Source organism: Grammomys surdaster, unplaced genomic scaffold (assembly GCF_004785775.1).
Source record: "Grammomys surdaster isolate TR1022 unplaced genomic scaffold, NIH_TR_1.0 126066, whole genome shotgun sequence".
Taxonomy (NCBI): domain Eukaryota; kingdom Metazoa; phylum Chordata; class Mammalia; order Rodentia; family Muridae; genus Grammomys; species Grammomys surdaster.
Window position 1 is genome coordinate 6,337,078 of NW_021620876.1, and position 15,282 is coordinate 6,352,359.

Genomic DNA, 15,282 nt, shown 5'->3' on the forward strand with positions numbered 1-15,282 from the left:
GTCTTTTCTCCTCTCTCTCCTCCCCTTCCTCTTTTCTTCTCCTCTTCGCTCCTGCCACCTTAGCTCCTCCCAATTACAGAGCTTTATTGTAAATGTAGGGGGGATGTCCTGCTACAAAATGGAGGAAAGGGGCTATGCAATGTGTTATATTTGATTTGAAAGCTGCTCCACGGTGGGAGGAAACAAATGTATAACTGGTTCAAAAAGCCATCTCTAGCTCCTGTAAGGTGCTCTAAGTTCTTGACTAGCACGGACAGTATAGAAGACATTGTTTCTCATGTGGCCATCTCATTAAGAATCAAAATACAACAGGTCTCTCTCCTACATGTATCAGAACATGTATTTGGTCAGGTATAAAAATGGAATAATCTCAAAGTTGATATATCTATAAGTGAAAAGTCTTGCAGGGAAGAGTTTCACCCGGCGTACTGATGTAGAGGTCCAGATTTTCAAGTCGCCACTCCAGACAATTTCTATAGTGGTCCATGTAAATAAAACAGGTAAATATGACCCTTCTGGAACTGTGCTCATTGAACAGCAGGATTACCTGAAAGAGTGTTGTTGGCTAAATGTAACACCGGCAGAGGGTGAGCCTCTGTGTTAAACACCCAGGGGTCTAAAGGTAGAAGGCCATAAATGAGCCGGGCGGTGGTGGCGCACGCCTTTAATCCCAGCACTTGGGAGGCAGAGACAGGCGGATTTCTGAGTTCGAGGCCAGCCTGGTCTACAGAGTGAGTTCCAGGACAGCCAGAACTATACAGAGAAACCCTGTCTCGAAAAACAAAACAAACAAACAAACAAACAAACAAAAGAACACCAAAAAAACAAAACAACAACAACAAACAAACAAACAAACAAAAAAAACCCAAACAAACAAAAAAAGAAGGCCATAAATGGAGAACAGCAGGTACAAGCATTTTAATGTTTCAGCAAGAAAAAAAGCTCTGCTGCACGTCATCTGCACAGGGGTCTGGGAATATACATCCTTGACTTCAGAAAACCCACCGCTGACTCCACAGGACTTCTCAATAGCCAGTGGGATTGCTCCCCACCGCAGTGCTCCCCAGCCCCAGTGCCTGTATCTTGGGTCATGGGATGAATTGACATAGATACCAATAGGTTTCAATTACTTCTGGATGAAGGATGTAATACTTTTCAGCTTGCTGCACAGCCATGGCTTCCACTGCACCATCAAACTTGAATGACTCAGGACCTAGTTTTAATACAGTTCTGTCATATGACTCATGACATGTTTGTGCAATTTCTGCCCCTAGTTCTAAATAGTGACTAGCCTTATCCTTTCTGGAACCATCCGCTCTAAGTGCAAACATTCCCCCCAGCAAAGCAGGCCAAATGACCTATCTTCCTTTCCAAGTGTCCAGTCTTTCATTCTCCAATAAAGAACAGATCTCCTCGGGACTTCTTAATAAGATGTTTTTCTATAGCCTCAACAGCATCGTCATACATCCTTCTTGCCTCGTGGTCTGTTTTATCTGATATCAGCCATGCTTTCAGTAAGTATTCATAAAAATTATTTCCCAGACCACCAACTGATGTGTGGTACTGACCTGAGCGCTGTCTTCTTGGGTTTAAATAATTTGGATAAAGACCATTTGGGCATTCCATTTTCTGTAGTAGTTTCCGAGTGCATATGATCTTATTATAGTAAGTCAGGTCACCAGTCAAGTAGCCGAGGTGCACAAACTCCATTTGCAGAGTGCTACATTCAGCCAGGATGCTGCTGCCTGCAGACGCCCAGCCCCAGTATCGACCTACTCCACTTTTTAGGTTTACCGTTTCCCAGGGAATCCCAGCATGTGTGTTAAAGGCAGGAAGGAGTTTCTCAGCCAACTGCACTGCTTTAGTCTTGACTATTTCCTCTCCAGACAGGTAATATGCAGTGAGGCACCCTCCAATAAAGCGAATGTTACCTTCAAACACAGACACTTCCGAATTTGCACTGAAATCAAGGTTTTCTTCAACCCATCTCTGCCCATCCATGAATTCATCATGAAGCCCCATGGTGTAAAGGGTATCCAAAGCATCCACTATGGTGGCATCCATCTGTGAGCTTCTGAATGTATCAGTGGAATGCCCTTTCTTTACAATAGGCCTGAGCTCACTAGGTCCCCATCCATACGTTCTATAATTATCCCAGGCATGTTTTATTATCTCTTTAATTTTGTCCCTTTTTGTCTTGATCTCTGTGTCTTCTGGATCCCCACCGCTGACCCCTAAACGTTGTGGGATAGGGATCGGTAGCAGTACTCTGGTCTCTTTTGTCTTTGTTGCTTGGGCTACTTTATTTTTCTCTGTCTGAATTTCTGCACGGATTTCCTCTCTTGACCTCTTTAATTTTTTCTTCTGCTTCTTCCAGGGCTTTCTCATGATCAACTCTAATCTTATTTCTCAGATGCTCTTCTTCTTCCCTGTGTCTGTGTTGGTCGGGTCCATGGATCAGGAAGACTTGGTGGAGGGGGGGTTAGCTCCTTTGCCGGCATCTATGTGAGGAATTAACATATCTTCTAAGCCCAGATCAAAGCGTTTGTGTTTTGAAGAGTCTTGAAGGAAGAAGAACGCCCCAAAACACAGGGTGATGAAGGCACTATGGATGAGGAGAAGGATAAACTTCTAGGAGAGTCTCAAGGTAGCCTTGTGAGGTGGGAAGGAAGGCGGCCTCAGGTTCAGAGATGGCGTTCTACAACCAGACAGGGGCAGCTGGGGTAGTTATCGTTTAGGCTTTTGGACAGAATACTTTATAAAGTTCTCATCTTATATCAACTGTACAACACATCGAACCGGTTCTCAAAGCCTCGGCAAAAAACAAAAACAAAAACCCCTCAATTTCCCTCCTCTCAAAAGATTGTTATGCATTATTATTATTATTTATTTATTTATTTACGAGGCCACCTCTTTCATGCTGTCTGATTACATCCAGAAGCCCGGGTGACCTCCGAATCGATCGCTGGTTTCTATCAGGTAAATTTTTTAAACTAAAGATACCGTTCCAAAGCAAAACTGACATGCAAATTATAATTTAAAGTTCTCCAGTTGATTATTATTATTATTTTTTATAATTTATTTTTTCTCAAATCGTAGTTCATTCACACAGGGGTTATAAACACAGGAAGGCAGGATGTGGGGAAGGGAATGACACTGGAGTGTGGGTGATCAGGAGGAATACAGATATCATCAGAACCGGGTATCGGCTGGGTGAAGGTTCAGGGGACAAGTCACTATGACTCTGCCTATGACTCGCTTCTCCTTATCTAGGTTGGCATTGTCTGCCAAGGCTACCTATTTACAAGGTCTATGACTACTCAGGCTTGTAAATTTCCATAAAAGCTGCCTGTTTAAAATAGCTTATAGCCATCTGTTTCAATGCTTTTCCACTGAGACCCAAGACTTGGTGTTAGTATACATGTATGACAGGCCTATTGCTGATTTTAGGCCTATGGCTGATTTTAGGCCTACAGTGTGTAAGCAGGACTGCCCCTGACATCTCCTTCCTTGTCTAAGTATAGAAGGGCTGTGGCAATTCTAAACTTTCGAAGGCAGGGATAGAGGCCTGACCTCCAGTATTTGAAGGGGACCTTGTAATGGCTCCAGTCCCCCTGTTGTTGTCCAGTGAGGCATGAGGGCCATACCCGTCCCGATGTCTTTTTCCTGGAGAGGGGATACTTTTGACATCAACCCCTATGCAGTCAGGCTTGTCCCTCAGGGAACCCAGAGAGATATTTTTATCTTTTGTTTATAATCCCTTGCAGTGCGTAGCCTCGCAGCCTAAGCAAGAATTCAGATCACCTCACAGAGGGGGTTCTGGGTGGCCCCTCTCTGCTTGGTCTAGGGGCAGAAGTCCCCCCTTTTAGGTTGGGTGGAGATGGGTTTTGGAAACACCCTGTATAAGTAACAACCTCATCTTGAGTCTCACGGTCCTCCATAGCTAACTAATGATAATGTATCTGAGTAGGTTTTGCTACCAAATTTTTTATCTGTTGTATCACAGAGTTAGTCCGCCTATTTGAGGGCCAAGGACCAGCAGAAAAAAGCAAAAAGAACCCAAATAATGGTTCCAAGATGGGAGGAAATAGGGTTGACAACCTTGGAGAGGCTGAAAACCAATTCTTGTACCAGCCTTCATCTGTCTCTTTCTCTCTCTGATTTTTCTTAGGGCCTTCACTACCTGTTTCATGCTCTCTTTAACCCTCCTTGTCTTGTCTATGTAAAGGCAACCTTCTTCTTTAAGAGCTGTACACAGCCTTTTCTATTGTAATAGAGTAAATCAAGTCCAATAAGGATCTTTGAGCTTTTAGGAGATTTCTTCAGACAGCGAAGCAAGGGATTTCTTCAGATTAGTGATGTCAGTCTCTAGCTGTTTGATGTTATTGTCAGTGGTCCTTCAAAGGTCTGAGTAGTGTAAGTTTGGAGGCCAACATCTTCCAACAGCAGACATCACAGGTGATTCATTTTTACCTGGAAAGGAAAAAGAAGGGGATTCTCAGGGAGATTTCCCTTCCCTGGATGTAAATTGCTAATCATCGTATTTATGGTTGGGCCTGGCTTTGTGGGGGTATCAATTTTTTTTATTAATCTTTTTGGTAGCCAGTTAGCTGTGCCTTCTGTGGTATCAGACAGGCATATCAATCCTTGGCCCCATACGGGAACTGGGTCTGGGCCATTCCCTTTAAGGGTAAGAGGTTCCTTCCCCATATCTGTGGCAAAGTTTTGCTGGTCTCGGTGGTGCCAGTGGCAGTCAGCATCAGATTTGCCAAGAGCTTTCAGCTTTAGAGAGATAAAATTGAACAAGGCCTGATGGAGAGTATTTCAGGGGGACTCCTTCTGTGGGAGTATCATTCCCCCTCTTTTGTTTTTAAAGCCAATTTTTCAGAGTTCTTGTAAAATCAAGGCAGAAGCGCCAACAGTCGTTCCTTCCACACTCAGAGAGTTGTGAAGACCCTATTTAAGGATATATAAATCTATATTAATAATCTTTTATCAAAGGACTGTAATAGCACTGCTGACAACTAATCAGACTATATAATATATCGATTAGTAATAGCTTCTACTTTTTGTGAGATTACCTCTTTTTTGTCAATTAATTGTTGAGGAAAATTAGGATTTACATCTCTCTTGAGAATATTGAACAGAAACTTAAATTCTTTTGTGGAGAGCTTAAAATAGGATCTTAGCCAATTAGCAACTCCTAGAAACTTTTAAAAATAGTTTAAAATAAGTAAACTCTCTCCCTCTCTCTCTCTTTTTTTTAAGACCTTTTATCTGTGTGTTTTTTTATTGAATATTATACGTATTTACCTTTCAATGTTATCTCCTCTCCCATTCTCCCCTAAAACCCCTTTCTCCAGTTGATTATTAATCACATTAAGGAAACAACTGAATTCAGAGATTATAGACATTAGCCATAGTAATCTATCTCTCCAAGATACAAAATTCATCAAGAAGTAAGTTTTCTTAATAGAAAAATTGCATCATTTATTTTTAAGCTTCAAATACGCTGAAGGATTTTTCTAAAACTGAATTTGATATTTAATATTTTAACTTTACTTTCTTCTATTTTTCTTTAATAATTTTTTAAAAAAAATAAATTTAACAGTACAACTGCTCCTTTGGTGGCACAAATATTTGTTTCACAAATAAGTTTATTTTATTTTTTTTTTTACTAAATAAAAATCCAGATCTTTTAAACCAGAGTCATGTCATTGCATATGGTCGTTTCACATTGTTCTTGGGGAAGAATTTGGGTTTGAAGTTAATAATTGCGATGAGGAACCAAAGGAATGTTCAACAAAACCCCATGAGACAATTCCTTTCATGCTGTTTCCACAGATGACTTTTGGTTCCTGGCTTTCACGCTTTGCAGAGTGATTGCCATACATCATGTCATTTGAGAACTGTGTACCACAGGCCTAGGGAGGAGATGTTGAGACTCTTCCTGGGAAGAAAAGAATGTGAGTTTCCTTCCTGAGTAAAACCATTGGGTGGGTGTAAAATCTTGTCCCCTGGGTCAAGAGTGGAGGATGAGGTGAGCTCTGTTATTGCTGCTTTAAGAATAACATTTTATTGATCTAATCATCATGAAATTGTGGTGCACATTCCTTTAGCTTCATAGGTAGAGCATACCTGTTTAAGAAAATTCCTCTATTCAGCTGCAAAATATTTGCTGGAAGCTGTTTTCAGGCCAACTCTACAAGATCTTCAAGAACTGGGGGGTTCTAAACCAGCCTTCACTTTTCCAGGGACAGTTGTCCTCTGGATATCTTTTAGGGTGGCAGTTAGTTCAACATGAAAACATAAGAGATAAGTGTGCACCCTTCTAGAATAAGAATGTCTCGATTAACAATTGCTGTTGAATCACTAAGTATGCTTAATTGACCTATGTTAGGTTTATTTCTATGTCCAATGATGTTACCAGTAAAGTGAAAAATCACTGTCCATAAAGCTGATCATTCATTAATGAAATGCTAACTGAACACATACATTTAATATTAGGCACAGAATGTAAAAGGAAAAAAAAAAGATGAAAACTCAGTTCCCATGGAGCTCACTGGATAACAATTAACAATTTTATCCAATGTGTATAAACCATTAAGTACTGTTCTAAAGCAATATATACATATATAATATTTATATGTAAAATGTATGCATACATATCATATTAATGGTATCTATAGATATGATCAATACTGGAAATTACTTTATATAATTGATGTGATCAATACTCCCACAACTTTTGACACTGGCTCAAAAGAGCAAAAATGAGTGACTTAGGAACATTCTTCTTATAAAGAAAGTGACAGACAATATACATAGATGATCGATGTATAGGTAATAGATGATAGATGATGCATAGCAATATGTAATTATACTGGTTTACTGTTGATGTTTATGTATATTGTCCTTTAAATATATTGTAATATTTAAAGCATACAAAATATGTGACATGAAAAATAAAAGTATTCTTAAGTCTGATTCATACTCTGTTGGATAGAGTACCAAATAAATACTATCATCTTTGTAAAATATACTCCTCACAGTTAAAAGTGTGATTTATAATTTATTTGATGGACTTCTCTTTGCAAGGAATTTGTGGAATAAGGCTCAGAATGTAATAAGCCAAGTTTCTGGTTGCAATCAATACTCATTTAGGTGATATCAGGTGATTTCATATATATATATATAATGAGATAGTTACATTATATCCTATAACTGTCATGTAACATGGTAAATGTCATGGAAACAAACTAAAATTATGCTGTGAATACTTAGCTGCATTCACACCTAAGAGACAAGATGGCTTCTATTATACAATCATGTTTACTGTGAAACCGGTTATCTTTTATTTTTAAATTACATCTATATCAATATCTATCTATATCTATATCATCTATATCATCTATATCATCTATATCTATATCTATATCTATATCTATATCTATATCTATATCTATATCTATATCTATATCTATATCTATATCTATATCTATATCTATATCTATATCTTTATCTGTCTGTCTGTCTGTCTGTCTGTCTGTCTGTCTATCTAATTCTAGTAGGAAAGAAATAACTTGTCAAAGAACAATATAAAGAACAACTCAGAAACTTGATAACTGGATTTTTTCCCTCCACCTTTTCATATGGCTAATTCCATATACTGCCTTCCTTTCTTTATAGAACAGAAAAGAGAGTTCTCTGTTTTCTCTTGATTGGATTGACTGCCTACCACCTGTAAACTTTAAATGCATGTCGTTATTTACTGAGCAACACCCTTCATGGCATGTGTTCATTTTTATGTATGAAGAGTTAATCACAACTTGGAACATGAAATTGAACCATTCTTCATATCCCTTTTATACTTTTTATACTACAATTGAAAACCTTAGCTACAATATTTATTTCCATTCTTTTGGTTTGATTCACCTCAACTAAAAAAAACTAAATCTTATTTAACACAAACTAGTATTTTGCTGCTGTAATTACCAAGAAAATCCTTTTGGTAACATGATTAGACAGTAAATTTCCCTCCAGTCTCCCAAATATCTCTACTTTTACATAAGTGCTTACCAGAGAACCACAATGCAAATTAAAATATGCTCTTTCAAAGTGAGAGAATATTTAATAGGTACTACAGAATCCTAAACAGAATTATGCATAATTGTGAACTATACTTTAGATGTTGCCTAGTCAGGGAAAGATTACAACCTATGGTGAAATGCAGGATATGCATAATAAAGTACACACAAAGCAATCAATTTTAATTTTCTATTACTCCATTTTTAGTCTAAGCATGGAAAAATTATTTGATGACATATAATATGGTAACAATATAAAGAATTGATAAAATTGAATCCTGTGAGCAAATTTGCATCGAAAATAGACAGTGTTAAAATGGAGAAAATAGGGTCTATAGTAATTCCCATTTTCTTTTCATTAGGTACATTACTAGATAGAAAAATGATCACCATGAAGCTCCTTTAAAATAACATTCTAACGTTAATTTGAAGGATGCACTTATTTCCACATCATTAAACCTCATGCTAGATGCTCCCATGCCTTGAGATACAAGAATTTCTTGAGACATTAAAAAGGCATTCCGTGCTTTCTTGTAGGTGGACATATACACAACATAGAATGTTTGTGCAATGTGCACATACAGAAACACTTACTAGGAGTGGGTTTTTTCCACAATTTTCTTCACCAAAAAAACCTTTGAAGAATATTGGTCCTATGAAGACCAAAACCATTCTATAGCTTGGTTATTGATGGGCAATTTATCAGAAGAGAGGTGCACCATATACTGAAGGTTGTAAGCCCAGTTTGAACCGCATCTATTTTATGAAGCCACATCTGTTTTATCAATTGTTTTATGTACTCATGTATAATGTTATTTCACTTATTTTCTTTACTTAATCACATTCTCTTAAAGCTTGTGAGTTTTAATACTTTAACAGCACATTATATTTCTCATGCAAAATCTTGGCAACAATGTGCATGCTCTTCTGCCTGGGTGTGCTTATGTCAGAGATTAATTTTTAAGTTCTCTGCAGAACCAGTACCTATTGTTTTATATATCCCATTTGTTTTAGTCAGTCCCACCCATGTATGAGTTGGATCTGTGAACTCCTTCTGAATTCACAGATGACTCTGAAAGAGAATAAAGTTATCAGGCAGAGATCAGTACTTGAAGTAGCACACGAGAAGCCTTTTACAGACAAAACATTTTTGCACTATAATAAGCCAGTAGCAGTAGGCAACACAAGAAATAAAAGATGTCAATATTCATGAGATAGTTATATTATGCCCTATAACTCTCATGCAACATGGCAAATGTCATGGAAACAAACTAAAATTATGCTGTGAATACTTAGCTGCATTCACACCTAAGAGACAAGATGGCTTCTATTACACAACCATATTTACTGTGAAACCAGTTATCTTTGATTTTTTAAAAATACTACTAAACGACGTCAACGCAAACTAACAGACAGGTTAAATCAAAGACTTATTTCTCTGTAGCATCACAGAATCAACGATTGAAAATAAATTTTAAGACCAGCTATAAAAATATTTAAAACAAAAATTCCATTCTTAAAGTTTTAAACTCATTTCATCATCATAAACTCCTAGATTTTTTTAACCTGTACTATTTTTTAGCCTCCCCCATAAGGTATATATCAAGAAATACAGCAGAAACAAATCAAAAAATGTTTGCAGGAGAAAGTAATTGTAGTAGAACCTTAAAGCAGAAATCCCTCAAGGACTCAGGAATCATCCAGATGGAGGCAGCGTTTACCCTGCAGGGAGACCTATAGCGCTTAAACTGATGAGGACATACTGGAACAAAGCTGTCTTAAATCCACATAGCAACATCCATGACTGTTTAGTGCCCAACTCAGGATTTCAGTTGCATTGAACTACCACAAGAACAGGGTAACTAGTCTAATACACTGTAGCCAAGCAGAAGTTGGAGTTGAAAACAGTCCGGTGACTCAAATACTACAGAGAATAATATAGACCCATCGTCCTGCTTTCCTGAACAAAAAATTTGGAATTTCAAATTTTACAGTATCTGTACCAATTAGAGTAATTTCACACACTGAAATGGTTTTGCCAGTAGGTGGGCTGTACTTCTGGTTTTCTCTGACACTTCTGAGCTCAGAGAGCAGAATATTTTTACATTTAAGTCAGTTTGCAACAGAAGATGAATCACAATTATAATATGTTCCTTGCAATATATGAATGTAATGAATTGAAGTAGGAAAACCTTTTTAAGTATTAAAACATCTAAAATTTTACTATACTTGAAACTTGTTCCTCCTTTATTATTCATTTACTTACTAATTTAACAGACTTGATTGAGCACATATACTAGGTACTGGATATATACCTATGAGTACCTATTACTTTCTTACGTGTTTCTGATCTCAGAAAACAACAGGATTGAAGTAAAATGCACTACTAAATGCTTTGGAAGTAGCTAATTAGCTTATTTGAAATCTCCTAATATCATGTTGTATAGATTAAGCAGAAAAAATATAATTGACTTGAATATTAATAAGAATTCTATTATTAGTTTCCTTGAGCTATCCCCTAGAAAAACAGCATCGTAAACTTACTACCATTTATGCTTCTTAGAGAAAACAAAATTTTAAGCAGGGTTTTGAATGTATGAAGACTAACTTCATTTTTTAGCCTCCAAACATCTGAACATATTTTCTCTTGTTATTCCTAATAGACAGCATTACCTTGGATAAAGGGGTGTGCAGGAATATTAAGATGAGAAATATTGTCAAGCCTGAAACATGATTCCAAAGTACATGATTCTTATTACTATAGTCAATAGTTTATAAACAGCAGCCCACACTGTGTTTTTTATCCCAAAATCAGCAACCTTTTAGTAATAAGGTGGCAACCCCCAAGTTATATTTACAATTATGCTTTATGACTGCATAGAAAATTTGTGTAATAAGGCTGCTGAGATGACTCAGCAGGATAAGGATGTCAAGCTTTAGAACTTGAGGTTCATCCCTGTGGGTTGACTCAAATTGTGAAAGGAGAAAATCTACACCTAAAAGTTTGCCTTTGATGGTCACATGTATGCTATGGTAAACACTACTCCTCCCCCATACAAATTGAATATATATATATATATATATATATATATATATATATATATATATATTCAATTGTTTATATATAAATTTTTAAAAGTCTGTTCTTACAATATAATCAACTTGACTTCAATATTGCCCAAGATCTATTGGCTTGCTTAGAAATTTGAATATGCTTTAGGAAAATTCATACATGATAATCATAATTACTAATGTATTTTAGACATAAGATCAAAAGAAAAAAGGTTTTTCTTTTAAATATACACTGTTTAAAAAAAGGTTGAGTGGTAATTAGGCAAGAAATCTCAGCCCTGTGGGCTATCATCTCAACAAACTCAATTCAGTGTAAATAATAAAATGTGGTAAACTTAACCAGTAACGTGCCACCAAGCAACTTAGTGCAATATTTCCTAGTCAAAAACACAATACTGACTTCTCAGGATTTTTCAGCAGAGCAAATTCCACTTATTTGAAACATATATGGCTGACTTACTGCCTCAAACATTTTAGGCAGGCTTCCTATCATTCCCTGCTAGGTGGGGTCCAACTTTTGGAGACCTGAAATAGCTCACAAATGTGTATCAATTTCTACCAATCAACTCTTTAAAATTTTTATATTTAGACGTTAATTTTCTAATGATGTACTTAAGAAAACATTATATATTTATCATTCATCACCCATTGGTAGTCTTGGTGCTTTAAAGAGTGTACTTATATACCTCTAGAAAATGGGTCATCTTGAATGAAATTTAAAAGAGACTGTATTGGTAGCAATATGGAATTATATTTATGAGTTTACATAAAAAGGTATCACTAGGTAATTTATGTTAAAGGAAATATAATGTTCAAAGTATACTAATCAATTCAAAAATTGAGTGTTTATTTTGTGTTCTGGTTCAGATTTTATTTCCAGAATGTTATAAAATAAACATAAAAACAAAATGAGTGATCTCTCATGTTTATTGTACTCATACAGCTATCTTTCTTGTTCATAGCCTCAAGGACATGGCAAAACTCTTGACAGAGTCTTATTACTAATATTAGGTATACATGTGAGTGAAAATTAGGTTATCATATTTCCAAGAAAGTTAGGTAAGTGTAGGGTGTTGTCAAATTGATGGCAGGTTTCTTCCATTAGTTTAACTTCTACCTTGAAATGATTATGTAAAAAATAACTCTGAGTATATTTCATTATGATATTTTATTAACTGCCGCTCTCTCATTCTCTTGATATGAGTCTCAATCTTGTGTTTTTCTTTGCTTAATAACGTGCAAGTGAAATAGTGCATGCCATTTTAAAGGAGATTATTTCATAGGCTGCACATGGATCATATAGTCTCTGTTCCCTCTGTCAAGTGGGTGCCACAGCCTCTATGAAGTTTGTTCTTACAATGTTGGATTAAAAAATATCAAAGTCAAACCTTCCAAGCAAAGAAATAGAATGGGCATATATGTAGACTTTTGTAGAAACAGATTGAAAATTTTAAGAAAGAGAAGTATAATACCATAATGAAATAGGTTAATAAACATTTTCTTCCTCAGAAACTGGACTTTTCCATTGGGACATTTGGATATGTAGTCTTGTAGAACCATTTCCTAGTGGATGATGATTTTGGCAATGTGAATTTATTAATAAAATTGGTCCAAATATCACAGCATTCTATTAAGAAGAGTCATTTAATAGAAGCAGAAATGATTATTTTCTGTACAATCAAAGGGTTAATTAATGATATGACTATCCATTGTTGTCATAGAATAGCATTAGAATTATAAAAACATTTTCATTTCTTTCTGAGAAAAAATAAATCCTTCATTTTAAAGTTAAAATATTTTAAGGACAATGAGATTAATTTTGCAATTGTTCATATTGATGCTAGTCATGAATTGGCTCTTCTGTCTCCCACGATTGTTCTATCACTCTTTGAAGAGACAAATTGGTATTCTGCATGAACTTTGAACACAATGAGAAAGCATTTTCAGTAGGTTTAATGACAGCTGTAAATGGAATGGCTCAGCAAAAGTAAATCTAAACTGTATGAATAAGAATTCTACAATTATGTTCTTCTGATCTATAATTCTGACCTACGCTTCCCATATAACATCCTTCTTGAGTCTGGAGCATGTTTCCAGAGAGAGGATTCTAAAGAGTAATGGAGTAGGTCTGAGTAAGAAAAAAAAAGAACGTAACATGTAGGAAAACAAATTAGACAAAATCAGTGTGGTGTGACATCTATGAGGGTGAAACTATCGTGGATACGGAGTCTGAACAGGCCGTTTTCCACAGCCAGCCTAGGCTCTCAGTGATATGATTTGAACACCAATCCAGCCACAAAAACTATAACTTACAACCTGTTCTGCCTGCAAGATGCACTGGGGCAATGGTGGCTCAGAGCTTGTGGGAGTGGCAAACTAATGGCTAGTCTAACTTGAGGCCCACATTACAAGAGGGAGCCAATGCCCGTATTACCTAGATGGCCAGGACCCAGAAGCTGGATGGTCCAAAGATCTAGGTTATGACAAGAAAGAGAGAGACACAGGAGGGAGAGAGGGATAGAAGGAGAGAGAGAGAGAGAGAGAGAGAGAGAGAGAGAGAGAGAGAGAGAGAGAGAGAGAGAGAGAGAGAGAGAATCCTCCAGCAGCTCATCAGAGGAGATTCAAAGATTCGCAGCCAAACATCCAGTAGAAGATAAGGAGGATGGATTATAGAAGGCAGGAGAGTCAAGAGCAGCACAAGAAAACCCACAGAATCAACTAACCTGGTCTCATAGAGGCTTATAGAGACTGAAGTGGGAGCCATGGAGCCTGCATGGGTCTGTGCTCGGCTGTGTATGTGCTGTGGTTGATTAGTTTGGTGTTTTTGTCGAATTCTTAACAATGGGCGTGGAGGTGTCTCTTTTGTCTACTCTTAGGACCCTTTTTCTTCCACTGGGTTGTCTCACACAGCCTTGATATGAGGGTTTAAGCCTAGTCTTATTGCACGTTTTATGGTGTTTGGTTGACATCATTGGAATGCTTACTCTCTTCTGAAGGGAAATGGAGGAATAGTGGATCTGGGGGACAGGGGAGTTGGGAAGACTGGGAGGAGAGACAGGACCTGCATTCAGGATGTATTGTTTGAAAGAAAAGTAAGTCTATATGAAAAAGAAAAACAAATTGATAAAATAGATTTAGGACTGGAAAAAGAAGTGTGTAAGAAGTTGCTGTGAAGGTCACTATAGACCTAGTCCAGTCCATCACTTTAGAAGAAAGTCAAACAAGCAAACAAATAATGAATTGTTTTATACATGGATTCAATCTTAAAACTTGACCTCCTACACTTTTAGATTTTTAAAACAGTAGGCTGACAAAGTGAACTATTCACTGAGAAAAGAAAAATAAAGTAATTAATTATTTGGTTTACCACTGGCATCGCTTATGATACCAAGACTATAAGTTTGTATTTGCTAGGAAAGTTGTGCATGCTGCTTGTAATAAGAATGTGTTATCAAATTGTGATAGTTTAACTATGCAGTGAATTAAAATGGCATCATGTGCTCAGCTTCACGAAATTTCAGTCTCCTAAGGGGATTTTATAGAAGAACTGGACATGAGAAGCCTTTGATGCAAGAAAAGTAGGCATTCTTTTTGACTGTTCTTTCTCTAGACTCCAACAGAATCACCAGCATATGTTTGTCACCCAATAAATGCTTGACGAATAAATTTATGTAAAATCCTTTTAGGATGTACAGTGCAATATAGAAATACACTATCAAAAGCTTCCAAATGTGAATTATATTTACAATAAAGTAAATTAAAGTAGATATCTGTCAACAGGTCTTCAGTAGTCGATAGACCACAATAGAGAGACTTGCCAATATATTTTCTACTGGTGTACACAATTAAAATGCTAAAAAGAAGATTAGTCTTTCTCTGTCTGAAAGTTAGGATAAGCCAGGGCTAGCACTCGCTTATGATGCCATGGCTCTTTGTTACTTCATTTTTTACAGCCTGCACACTAGTGAGATCATGAAGGATTTGTTTCTTTGTGTCTGATTTAACTTAACAATATGTCCTCCAGGTTCATATTGTCATAAATGATTGATATTTATTCATTAATTAATTCATTTATTTATTTTTGAGACAGAGTCTTATGATGTAGCTCTGACTGTCCTAGAAC

General features: G+C 36.6%; 1 pseudogene; it reads right to left on the reverse strand.

The window, feature by feature from the left end:
- Positions 1-527: 527 nt before the first annotated feature.
- The window catches only part of LOC114610977, a 71,072-nt pseudogene continuing 56,317 nt past the window's right edge, over positions 528-15,282 (reverse strand).